The sequence below is a fragment of the Protopterus annectens genome, chromosome 5.part1 (assembly GCF_019279795.1).
Source record: "Protopterus annectens isolate FY-2018-M chromosome 5.part1, PAN1.0, whole genome shotgun sequence".
Taxonomy (NCBI): domain Eukaryota; kingdom Metazoa; phylum Chordata; order Ceratodontiformes; family Protopteridae; genus Protopterus; species Protopterus annectens.
The window spans coordinates 475,164,782-475,177,897 of NC_056736.1; positions in this window are offsets into that span (position 1 = coordinate 475,164,782).

Sequence of the window (13,116 nt, forward strand, 5' to 3'; positions counted from 1 at the left end):
ATGTATAGCAGGATACGATCTGATAAGCAGCTTTGCCCTCTGTTAGTTGCACTTGGATGGTCTACGAGGCCTCGTGCTATGCCACTAACCTGGAGGTGTGGGTATCCTTTATGAAAATGGATACACCCCCTCATTTTGTATTTCGGTCCAGGTTTTGGGGCCAAAGCTCAGAGGGATTGGGATTTCGTGGAGCATGTCCAATAGCGTTGTGTTTGACATAGCTTTGTATGTTAGGCAGAGATCATCTCTGAGTAGGCGATATGCGACAGAGTAAAGCTGGAGTGTTTTGAGATGGTCTGTGTAGGGCATGTATTTGAGGCCAGTAATCCTCTTTGTGAGGTATTTCTGCGGGCTTTCCAGTTGTTGTAGATGTCTTGTGAGGTACATACCAAAAGGGGCATTGTATTCTATAATGGATTTAATGAGTGATGAGTAGAGGGGAACAATGACCTTTTTTCTGCATGAGAAACCTTTTGTGATGAGGTGTGCCACGTAGAAGGATTTCCTGACTACTGTGGTGATGTGATTATCAAAGGAGAGACTACTGTCCACCTGTTTCCCAAGGTCTCTTATCACACTTTCAGTGTTAAGTATACTACCGCCTATGTTGTAGTTCATTGGTACAGAGTTTTTACCAAAGGGGATGACAATGCACTTTTTGGCATTGAGCTTGAGGCCATGGCTTTGACACCAGGCATCTGTCTCAGTGAGGCCCTTTTGTAGGATGTCCACATCGTTAGTAGTTTTGATTATGGCTCCTAGTTTGCAGTCATCTGGGAACTTCATTAGCCAAAGACCTTCTGTGTTAGCCTGTACTTCAGGGAAGTAGATACCAAACAGGACAGGACACAGGACTGAACCCTGTGGTACTCCACTTGTCACTGGTCGAAAGTCGGATTTGGAGTCTGCTACTTTCACAGAGTGGGTTCTGTCAGTGAGCCAGTTGGCAACCCATCTTGTGACATAGGGATTTATACCTAGTTTATGAGTTTATTTATAATTCCAGAGTGGGGGATGGTGTTGAAAGCCTTGGCAAGATCTAGATAGGCTGTGTGAACCACCTTACCCTTGTCTACGGCTTTGGTGACTGCTTCAAAGAAGTCTGTCAGGTTTAGGAGACATGATCTGCCTTTTACAAACCCGAACTGGTTGTGGTCCAGAGTTTGGAGATTACCAATGTCTTTGTTTATAAGTTCCATGATGATACGTTCCATGGCCTTGCAGACCAGGCTCATAAGGCTAATGGGGTGCTAGTTCCCGAGGTCTGTGGTGGCTCCCCCCCTTGTGTAGTGGGATAACTGCCACTGTGAGCCATTCAGCAGGCACAAAGCCTGAGGTGAGGCTATGATTGAACATGGTACTTAGGAGTGGTGCCAGTTCGTTCTGTAGTTCATGTAGAACGCAGCCTGGGATGTTGTCTGGTCCCATGGATGCTGTGTTCCTGGCTTTGGAGAGTGTTTTTTACCTCTGCAGCTGTGATGACAGCAACTTTTGCATTCTTCCGGTATAGAGATGGGCTCTTTCATGGGTGAGAGGGGGGTAAAGCTAGCACTAATCCTATCTGCCAGGATGTTGGCAATATCAGTTGGGTCTGTATATTTAGAGTCATTGTGCTGTAACTCAGAGCAGATCTGAGTGTTGCCATTGAGATTCTTGACATAGCTATAGAATGCTTTGTGGTTGTCTTTAGAATCAGTGGCAATTTTGTTTTCATAACTAGCTTTGGAGGACTTTATCAGGGATCACAGCTTCTTACTGAGGCTGACCGGGGAGCTCCTCCACTCATGGGATTTTACCCTCTTTTGCAACAGTTTCTTCCTTCTGTTGTACAGTTTGTTTATGGCAGGGGACCACCAGATTGGCTTCCTTTTCTTGGAGGATAGCGTCTTGGTTCTGTTTGGGAGAGCACGATCCATGCACTCATGTAAGTGCTTATAAAGTGCAATTGTGTAGGATTCAGTAGTCGTAACTGTATTGTCCATCTGCATGGGTGTCCTGAAGTTCACCACTTCTGTCTTAAGAAGCATGAAGCTGGCTTTGGAGAAATTTTTTAACATGGTTTCCTTAATGGGGGGTGGGGGCAGAATGTGGATATGTAGGGTAATTAGCTTATGGTCAGATCGGACCAATGAGGCGTTGACTTCAGGTGTGGAACACAGGACACTCAGGACAAACCAAACCCCGTAACCAACACAAATAACCACAAAGTGAGCCAAATGCTACTCATTGCCAGAAGTCTCAGCCTCCAAATGCACACACTCGAGGCACTTCTCAGTATGGAGAATATTGATATCATATCTGTGCAGTAAAAGGAACCTAGTTCAAGGCTCCAGAGAGCACACCAGCACTACAAGGATACTACTCATTCCATACCTTCCAGCATCAGAACCTGGATCATAGCACATAGGGTGGGGATGTATCCATATTCATCAAGGATACCTACACCTCCCTCTACAGGACATGTACCTATAGAATGTTGCACAGGAACGTTCTTCCCACTCCACAAGGGTGGGGCCACAAAAGACCTTTGGCATTCATGCTCTATGAGCCTGACGAGTCTGATCTGCAAGGCAATGGAGCCAATCATAATGGAAGTCAACAATAAAGACATTGGGAACCTTCACACAGTTGAGCACACCCAGTTTGGCTTCATCAAATGCAGATCATGTCTCCTGAACTGGGTGGATTTCTTTGAGACAGTTACCCAGGCTTCAGATGATTGAAATGAGCTCCACACAGCCTACCTATACCTCGCTAAGGCCTTTGACACCATTCCCCAGTCAGGTATCATAGATGAACTCACCAACCTGGGCATGAATCCATACATCACAAGATGGATTGCAAACTGGCTCACAGATAGATCCCACAAATTAACAGTTGCTGGCTACATGTCAGACTCTACACCGGTAACAACTGGTGTCCCCCAGGGTTCAGTCCTGGGGTCCCTCCTGTTTGGTATAGACTTCTCAAAAGTACATGCCAACACAGGAGGGTTGTGGTTGACTAAGTTTGCTGGGAACTGTAAAGTATTTGCCATAACAGATTCCCCAGATGACACAAATATTCTCCAGAAGGGACTCTATGAGACAGATGTGTGGTGTCAGAATCATGGCCTCAAGCTCAATGTGGAAGAATGTATAGTAATCCCCTTTGGTGAAAACAAAGTACCCACAAACTACCACATAGGTGTTATCCCCTAAAAACTGACAAGGTAATAAGGGATCTGGGGACACAAGTAGATAGTCATCTTTCCTTTGACAACCATGTTGCCAAAGTGATTAGGAAATCCTATGTGGCCCATCTAATCAACACAGGGTTTGCATCAGGATCAAAAGAGGTAGTGATGGCCCTCTACTCTTAAGTCATCAGACCCATCATTGAGTACAGTGCACCATTTTGGATGTACTCGACTAAGCATATCCAGCAGCTGTAGAGACCACAGAGGTACCTCACCAAGAGGATTACTGACCTCAAACAGTTGTGTTATGCAACACAACTGGTAAAACAAAATCTGTTCTCTGTTGTGTCCCGCCTACTCAGAGGCACACTGTGCCTAACATACAGAGCCATGTCCAGCACATAACTGTTGAACATGCTCCATCTATGGATAACAAAATTGAGTCACACTTCACACTACACACTCCAGGGATATGATCCTCATCACAACAATGAATACAACATGCTGGTGGGATAGTGTACCATGCCAGACACTTGCCTTACTGTGGAACATAGTCCCAATGTACATCAGTCAGAGCCGCTCGCTGACACTCTTCAATAAGAACCTTGAAGAGTGGATGGGAAACAGACAATTCATACCAGGCATCACATCAGCAGTCCCACTAGAAAGGGGTTTAGGGTACTAACTATTAGAACTAGGGCTTAGGAGACTACCCAATGGTGTGGTGAAAGCTGCACAACTTGCCTAGGCTAATATATGCCTTCGTGAAGATAGTCTACTACATACCTATGAACCTATGTGACAGGTACATGTCTACAGATAGTAGATGTGTACTTCATTGTACAGTCATGTTGTACAGCAGGCACATGGACCACATACACTGTAATGCTTACAGATACTGGTGGCTGTTATGTACAGTGGGTGAGATGTGCATCTCATATCTTTTGTGCCATTGGGATGTGTGCTGGATGGGACAGTCCTGTATGGCTCCCTGTCATGGTCACCCTCTTACACACATCTCTGCCCATCCATATTTGGCTTATTATACTGTGTTCCCCCTACATATATATAGGTACATAGGTAGGTAATAGGCTATCTGCCTGAAGGCATATATTAGTATGGCCAGAGTGTGCAGCTATTACCACACATGGGGTTAGTTCCCTAGGCCTCTGTGTAGTAGAGCTGATGAAATGATCCATGGTATGACAGTTCAGTTTCACATACACTCATCAAGGCTCCTCTGGAAGAGTGTCAGTGAGGGACTCAGCTTAATGTAGGTTGGGAACCTGTTCCAAAGCAAGGGAAGTCTGTGAGTTAGTAATGTATCCCTCCAACATGTTATATTTATTGTTGTGATAATGATATCCCTAGAGCATGTGGCACAGTGAGCTTGGGTTTACTTCAGATAGCGCATGTACATCAGTTCTGCATTGGACATGGACCTGTCTGTTGGGCAGAGATCGCATGAGTAGCCAGTATGCAACAGTGTACAGATTGAGTTAAATTCAGTCTTGTTGCATGGGGCAACTGTTTGAGGCCAGTAATCCTCTTGTTGAGGTACTTCAGTGGTCTTTCCAGCTGCTGAAGGTGCCTAGTCAGATTCATCGCAAGTGTGCCGTGATACTCCCTGATGGCTCTGATGACTGATGAGTAGAGGGAACCTCCTTTGACCTACATGCAACGACCTTGGCAATTTGTGGAAACACATAGCATGATTTTCTAACCACTTTATGAATGTGTTTCTGGAAGTAGAGATGACTATCCACATGTGTCCATAGATCCCTTATTATTACCTCCATATTTAGGGTGTTGGCACCTATGTGGTATTTGTATGACTGTAGCTTGAGGCCATAATTTTGACACCACATCTGTCTGACTGAGACACTTTTTAAGGATATTTCTGTTGTCCCAAACATCGATTATGACAACCTTTTTGCAGTCATTCATAGCCCCCGTGTGTTTGACTGTATTTCTGAAAAGTATACACCAGACAGGAGGGGTCCCAGGACTGAGCCATGGGGGACAGCAGTTGTTACCAGCTTACAGTCCAACAGGGAGACTACAATTCTTACCTTGTGGGATCTAACTGTGCCCCAGTTGGCAATCCATCAGATGACATACGTGTTTATGCACAGGTTGTTGATTTTGTGGATATGACATGTGTGTTGGAAAAGGGCTTTTCAAGGTCTATGTAGGCCATGTATAGCTCATTTCATTGATGTATGTCCTGGGTAACTGCCTTGAAAACTGACTAGCAGGTTTAGGAACCATGATCTGCCCCTGACCAAACCAAAACGAGTAGGGTTGGGTGTTTTTAGGCTCCCAATAGCTCTGTTTATGAGTTCCATAATGATGGACTCCATGGCCTTGCAGCTCAGGCTTATTAGGCTTATAAGACAATAGTTCCCATGGTCTGTTGTGCACCAACACTTGTGAAGTGTGCCAAATGTTGCTGTAACCCATTCAACAGTTTTGTATCCTGTACAGGGGGTGAGTCTCAACAGACTGTTCAGATGCAGGGTCTGTTTGTTTAGGGGTTCACATATGACACAGCCAGGGGAAACCATGTCATCCCATAGACGCCGTGTTTTTAGGTTTGGATAGAGCTGTTTAACCATTGTATATGTGATTTCTGGGTTTTCACAATCCCCAGGTATGGTAATGGGCCCTTTTGTCAGTGAGAGGGGGGTAAATATGTATGAATCTGTCTGACAAGATGCTGGCAAACTCAATCATGTACATGTATTAATTTACACTTTGCATTGACTCAGAACATATATGAGTTTACATTGATATTTATGACATAGCGAAAGAAAGCTTCATGGTTCTCTATGGACTTTCTGGCATTATTTTTGCCAGAACATGGCTTGGATAATGTTAGGAGTGCTCATTGTTTCTTAATGATACTGATCGAAAATTTATTGATCTTCTTTGGATTTTCACTTTCTTTGAACAACTTAAGTACTTGTAGTACATAGTTTGATTATGACAGGAGTCCAATATATTATATGGGTCTGTTTTCATATCACTGTGTGCACAAGGCAGGACTGGTGACTAGTGACAAATGTCTGGAGTAAGAACTGCAACTGCCAGATATCTGTGGCCCACTTCTGTACTCAGACATGGCCTAAGTGTGTGAGCATGCCCAGTATGACCTTTCAGTATGTTGTTGACTGACATTTGCTTCGTTTGTTTGTATGTGAGCATGCCCAGTATGACCTTTCAGTATGTTGCTGACTGAAATTTGCTAAATTTGTTTAAGTGTGTGAGCATGCCCACTATGGGCATATATACCATATGTGTGTGAAAAATCAAGTTGTTTTTTACTTCAGGGCTCACCTTTGTGTTGTACATTGAAAGGAAGCACGCTGTGCCTGCAGGGCTTCCATGAGTCAATTTGCATAGACTTATCAACATTTCTACATATAGGGGGGACAGCTATTATTTGTACATTTCTACCAGGGGGGGCACACCTGATTGTTACTGTGGGTGTACTTAGGATGAGGGGTACACCTGACACTTATACACATTTGCTAGGCCTGCACTGCTATGTCAGGTACTTCATTTCAGTCAGTCTGTACTGTTTCTTATCGTACTGGCTTGAGGCATACCACTGTACTACAGACCTTAGCTTCCAATTACACGCATATTCGTTTGTGACTTCATAGCCTACCCAACCCACATCACACTGCCTGGCCTGCTGTTATCTGTCTGCATAGGCCTGGGGGAGGTTACTCATATAACTCTTCAGAGGGCATGATACAGCATTTGTTTGTGTTTGCATTTGTCTACAATTGTCCTGCTGGCTGTGGCTGTTAGGTATGTGACCCCCCCCAACTGATATGTGTGAGTGACTTAAGTTGTGTCTGTGCCAGTGAAATGCTGTCATGGCTTAGTGGTTCAGTACTGTGACTATAGTGCACATTATCCTGAGTTTGAGCCCTGTCACTGTTTTTTATTTTCCTGCTGGGCAGACCCGACTGGTTAAGGAACAGTAAAGCAGGTGTGCGCATGTTTACCCGACTTTGCGCAAATTTGCCCAATGTTGCTCAACTTTGCCTGACGTTGCCCGATGTTGCACTGGTTAGCGCGGTGAGCAGCTATGCCCAATTGTATTTAAATATACTCAGTACTGGTAAAATGTGCTTAGCAGTGCTTTATATTGCTTAAAATGGGGCACTCATGCCTCAGGTGGTGCTGCAGGGCTGCCTGTGTTGGATGCACATAGTACACTCCCTATACATGTTTGAAAACAGGTAGTGTCAAGTTAGGCATTCCTTTTACTGTATGTGCGAGTCAGAGAGAGGTGTCATTTCCAGGGTTCCTACTGAGTCCGTGTATGTGCTATGCTTTGCCTCTTTGCCAAGGCCATGGCATACTAGGCATGCCTCCTTCTGCCTACTGGGGCAGGCTCAGGTTGTTCCTCCTCCGAGTCACTCTGTGCCTGTGCAGGCCTTGGCAATGGTGGGGGGCTGTTTGGCCCTGCCCCATGCTGTTCTTGCTGCAGCTGTTTCCGCAGGATCATATTGTGTATCATGACACATACCATAACAATTTGGGTATATGTAGTTGGTGAGTACTGCAAGGCTCCACCAGATGTGTCCAGGCACTGGAACCGTGACTTGAGCATCACAAACACACTCTCAATTATGTTTCTTGTTTGCGCGTGTGCCTCATTATGGAGTTCTTGCTCAGGTGTGTGTGCATTTCTGATGGGTGTCATCAGCCACGGCTCCAGTGCGTATCCAGCATCCCCCACTAGGTGACCATCAGGGATGTCCCCATTGGCAAATCTCTGGTACAGCTGTGTCAGATGCCAGATGTGGGAATCGTGATAGCTTCCAGGGCAGCCAGCACACACATTCATTATTAAATCACACACGACCTGGCAGTTGATGGAGGGGAAGCCCTTCCAGTTGATGTAGACCCTACCCCACTCACCAGGTGGTGCTTTGATGCGTATGTGCATGCAGTCCATTGCACCCACTACCTCAGGGTATTCTGCTATTTGGTGGAAAAGACACATATTGCTGGCCAATGCCTCACAGGAATTGGGGAAATATACGTGGTCACTGACATGTGCTGACATGGCATCCAGGAACTGGTGGAGTACTCTGGATGCTGATGCCTGTGAAATCCACATCATATCACCAATTGGTCTCTGGAAGGTACCTGTAGCTAGTATCCTTATGCCAACACATACCTTGGTATCCACTGGGATGGGTTCCCCTCTGTTGGTTCTGTGTGTGAGGCGTGGCAGGCACAGCTCAACAATTTGCTGCAGGAGGTCACTGTCCACCCTACAGCGATCCACTATCTCCAGCTCATGTAGCCCCTAGTACGTTACCCTGGGTCTGTACACTCTTCTCCGTCTCCTCACTGTGGGTTGCTCAGCAGCATTCACAGCATCACCACCCTCAGCACCTTGCACATTTTGGTTTATGATAGCAAGAGCAGCCCCTAACATTTTGTCTGACTTTAAGCTTTTTAAGCTTTCCCTCTTTGTATACTAAAGTGTTGCAGAGTTCTTGGGAAAAAACAGGGGGGAATGCTGTTTGCAGAGTTTAAAGTGCTGGGCTGGGATAGTCTGCTGCCTGTGTAATTGGCTGATTCTGATATATTTCACATGGCAGCTCTGCTAGTTCTCCTTGGTTAACTTCCTACTACTTCTTTTCCTTCCTTTTCCCTTTCTGTTTCCACCCGGGGCAGCGCCGCGCAAACACGCGCACACACACGCACAAAAGCACACAAGAGCGCACACACTGTGTGCAAGTTTGCAAGAAATTTCTGATCTTTTAACAGTGTGCACCTTTGGTTTCAGGTTTTCAAATAGGATAACTGTAGGCACGCCTCTTGCAATCCTGAGCAACTCAGGGCAAACACAAGCCACTGTGCTCCAATTAGCTTACAGCCTTTCTGACATACCCCCTCATAATGTCACCTATATTCTACTCTACTACTCACCTACTCCTACTCTTACACTCTTGGGACATGGATCACATGTTGGAGAAAATTGAGATTCACTATCCTTATCCTCATTTCCATAGGATTGCCAACTAATGCATGGTTACATCTCTCACACTGAGCTTCCCCCCCTTAGCAACCACTACTCAGTGGCCATGTTGTCTTCAGCCTGCCATTCACTTGCATGGCAGGATAAGTTTTTTAGTGAAAATGCCTATTTTTGGCTATTTTTAAATTATTTTCTTGTTTTTTAAAGTGCCGCATGTTTGCGCAGTGCTGCGCTATGCTTAAACATCGGAGATCGGGGGGAAAAAGTTATATTTTAATCATTTTAAACATTTATAAATGCCAGTGGCCTTACATTTGGCCATTGGCATGCTTCCTCAACTGTATGCATTCTTCATTTGGAGCTGACATAGCTCCGTTTAGCTATCTGCAGAATGGTACTCTGTTACCAACAGAGTACATTTCTGCAGATAACATTAATCTTCCACGGACAGGTTAGTGTTTCCTGGATTGCAAATTTACTCCATTTGCATAGCTTTCAGCAGCAAACGAGGTCATTTGCATACCATGACGCTGTCCGTGCAAGAGTAGCTTTAGCAGCTCTCGTGCACGCCCCTGCCGGCTGTTCCTGGATCGCACGGCAGACATATTGCCTGTTTGACGTCCTACACTACTCTACAACTCCATGCAAGCTTTCATAAATCTGACCTTGTGGATATACATATATATATATATATATATATATATACATATATATATATATATATATATATATATATATATATATATATATATATATCTATATATCTATATATATATATATATATATATATATATATATATATATGTATATATAATAGTGTGTGTGTGTATATATTATAGTGTGCGTGTGTATATTTAAATATATATATATATATATATATATATATATATATATATATATATATAAATATTATCTGTGTGTGTGTGTGTGTGTGTGTGTGTGTGTGTGTATATATATATATATATATATATATATATATATATATATATAATGTGCACATGTGTGTGTGTGTGTGTGTGTGTGTATATATATATATATATATATATATATATATATATATATATATATATGTATGTGTGTGTGTGTGTGTGTGTGTGTGTGTGTCTGTGTGTGTGTGTGTGTACATATATTTATGTATATATATATATATATATATATATATATATATGTGTGTGTGTGTGTGTGTATGTATATATATATATATATATATATATATATATATATATATATATGTATATAAATATATATATGTATATATATATATATATATATATATATATATATATATATATGGGTCTACTTCATAAGATCGACAGACCATTTGATCGACATTCATTTGATCGACAGCTTATTTGGTCGACAACCAGTATTCAAGGCACTTAACAGAGATTTGCCCCCCTCCCCAATGTTGTGCCACCCTGAAGATGATATATATATAGTTGGGGGGGGTGGGAGGCATAGCTCCCCACATTGGGGGGTGTGGGGGATGAAGCCCCCACCTATTTCCATTTAAAACATGAAAATACAACAAAAACTACACATTTTAAATGAAAATATAGAGTGTGTATATATGTATATATGTATATATATATATATATATATATATATATATATATATATATATATATATATATATATATATATATATGTGTGTGTACATATATATATATTGGGGGGGATTCAGTAATCCTCCGTGTAGGACGAACAAAGTCCTACTCGGAGACTGCCATCTAAGAGTTAGACGTCAGCACGTCATGCATATGCATGAGGGCACGCTGGCTCAATTCCCAAGCTAACACTGAGCATGTAGGAGTGCAGAGGGCGTGACAGACTGCCGAGCAGTCCAAATATCCACACCCCTGCAAGTGCTTAACTCTGAAAATGTCAGCAGATATGAGCGAGTCCGCTCAAAAATGTATACCCCCAACACCACACTCCCCCACATTAAAAAGCCCTGTATAAATGAAATAAAATGTAAAACAATTTTTTTTATGATTCACCATATAGCTGCCCGTATTTGCACGTGTGTGCGCAGGTGTGCCCATTGCTTAGCTACAGTCAGCAGTTTAGACATCGAAGAGGATAATAAACCACTTATATGCAAATTAAGCCAAATAGCAATAGTGTAGTGGTAGAGCCTTCACACAAAGAGGAGGCATTCCCGGTTTAATCCCTCCACTCCCCTCTCCTTTTTCAGTAGGAAATCCGTGCATAAAAATAAATCCTAACATTTACCTTTTAAATTATATTAAAAAGCATAGAAATGGCCCATGTAGTAGTGAACGATATTTTAAATATGTATAAGAAAGTGAAACAGACATGCACAATAATGAATGCATAAGTAACCTATCTTAAGCAATGTAAAGCATTGCTAAGCAACATTTACCAGTATTAGTCACAGTTAAGAATAATTGCCCATAGCTAAGCACTGCTTTAACTAGCGCAATATAATTGTCCATAGCTAAGCACTGCTTCAACTAGCGCAATAGCTTTGCGTGGAGCTGCGCATCGCGCCAACTAGCGAAAACCAAACATGTTTGCGTGGAGGTGCGCACCGCGCTAACTAGTGCAACATTGAGCAAAGTAAAGCAACGTAGAGCAATGTTGGGCAAAGTTGAGCAAAGTCGGCTAAACACAGCCACATCCCCTACTGGTCAGGCCAGTAGTAAAATAAAAAAAGCAATTACAGGTCTCGAACCTGGGATAGTGTGCACCATAATCACAGTACTAATCCACTAAGCCATGACAGCATTTGATGTTCATGGACTGTCAACACACATATACATATGAATCAAAGTTTACACAGTGCTAAGCAGGTGTGCACTCAGTTGAGAACTTTCAAATCTGGCCAATCACAAATAAGTGCGGGAAATGAGGCATATATAAGGTCCATAGGCGGGAATACTCACCATAACTTGTTGCAGCTCCCATCTGCAGGCAGCAATGGCTGGTGTCGGAGAGGGCTCTTGCTTCCAAGCGCAATGGTGGGGCATTGAGGAGTCTAAACAGATGGTTTGGCTCCTCGTCCATCATCATGATGCTAGACTCCTGCAGGGCCAGTTCCAGGGCATGGAATACAAAGTGGAGGCCTGGAACCATCTTGCACATGAACTCACCAGTGCCACAGGCGTCCCTCGGACTGGTGAGCAGGTCAGACATCACCATGCAGACCTGAAGAGACGCAAGCAGGACCTACTGAACCAATGGATACAGGAGGCCCTTGGGATGCAAAATGCCCCACCACTGAGTAGGTAGCCATGGACTGAAGCATGTAAAAATTGCTAGTGTAGTCAATAGTATCGATAGGAATATCTCAATATCACTTCATTTACTTCACAGCTGCAGGTGTCCGTGCTGCGAATCAGCAAACCTATGCAGATAGGCTGCTAAGGCTGCACCACCAGGCAGGTTAGTAATTGTTCTGCATGTACTGTTTTATAAAATAAGTGAGAGAGCCTGGCTAAAAGTGTCTCAACCCAATAATAAAGGCATAATAAGGCTTGAATAACCTCTCTGCATGAACTGTTGTGTAAAATAAGTGAGAGAGCCTGAAAAAGAGTGTTGTAACCCATTAATAAATGTATAATAAGTCCTGAATTATTTCTCTGCATGTATTGTTATATAGAATAAGTGAGAGAGCCAGAAAGAGTGTTGCAAACCATAAATGAAGGTAGAATACATCCGGAATAAGATGTCTGCATGCACTGTAATAACAAATAAATGAGAGAGCCACTAAAAACGTGTGTAATGTAATTAATAAAGGTATAACAGCTGTAGTGTGTCCGTGTCACTTTCTTTGAAATGTAGATGTACTCTTGCAGTATAGAACTAGTAGTGTTGTATTAAGCGCTGTCAACCCACACTTGGGTAGGCCCATAGAAAGAGTGTGAAGGGAGTGCCAGAATCTCTTAAGCATATATACAGT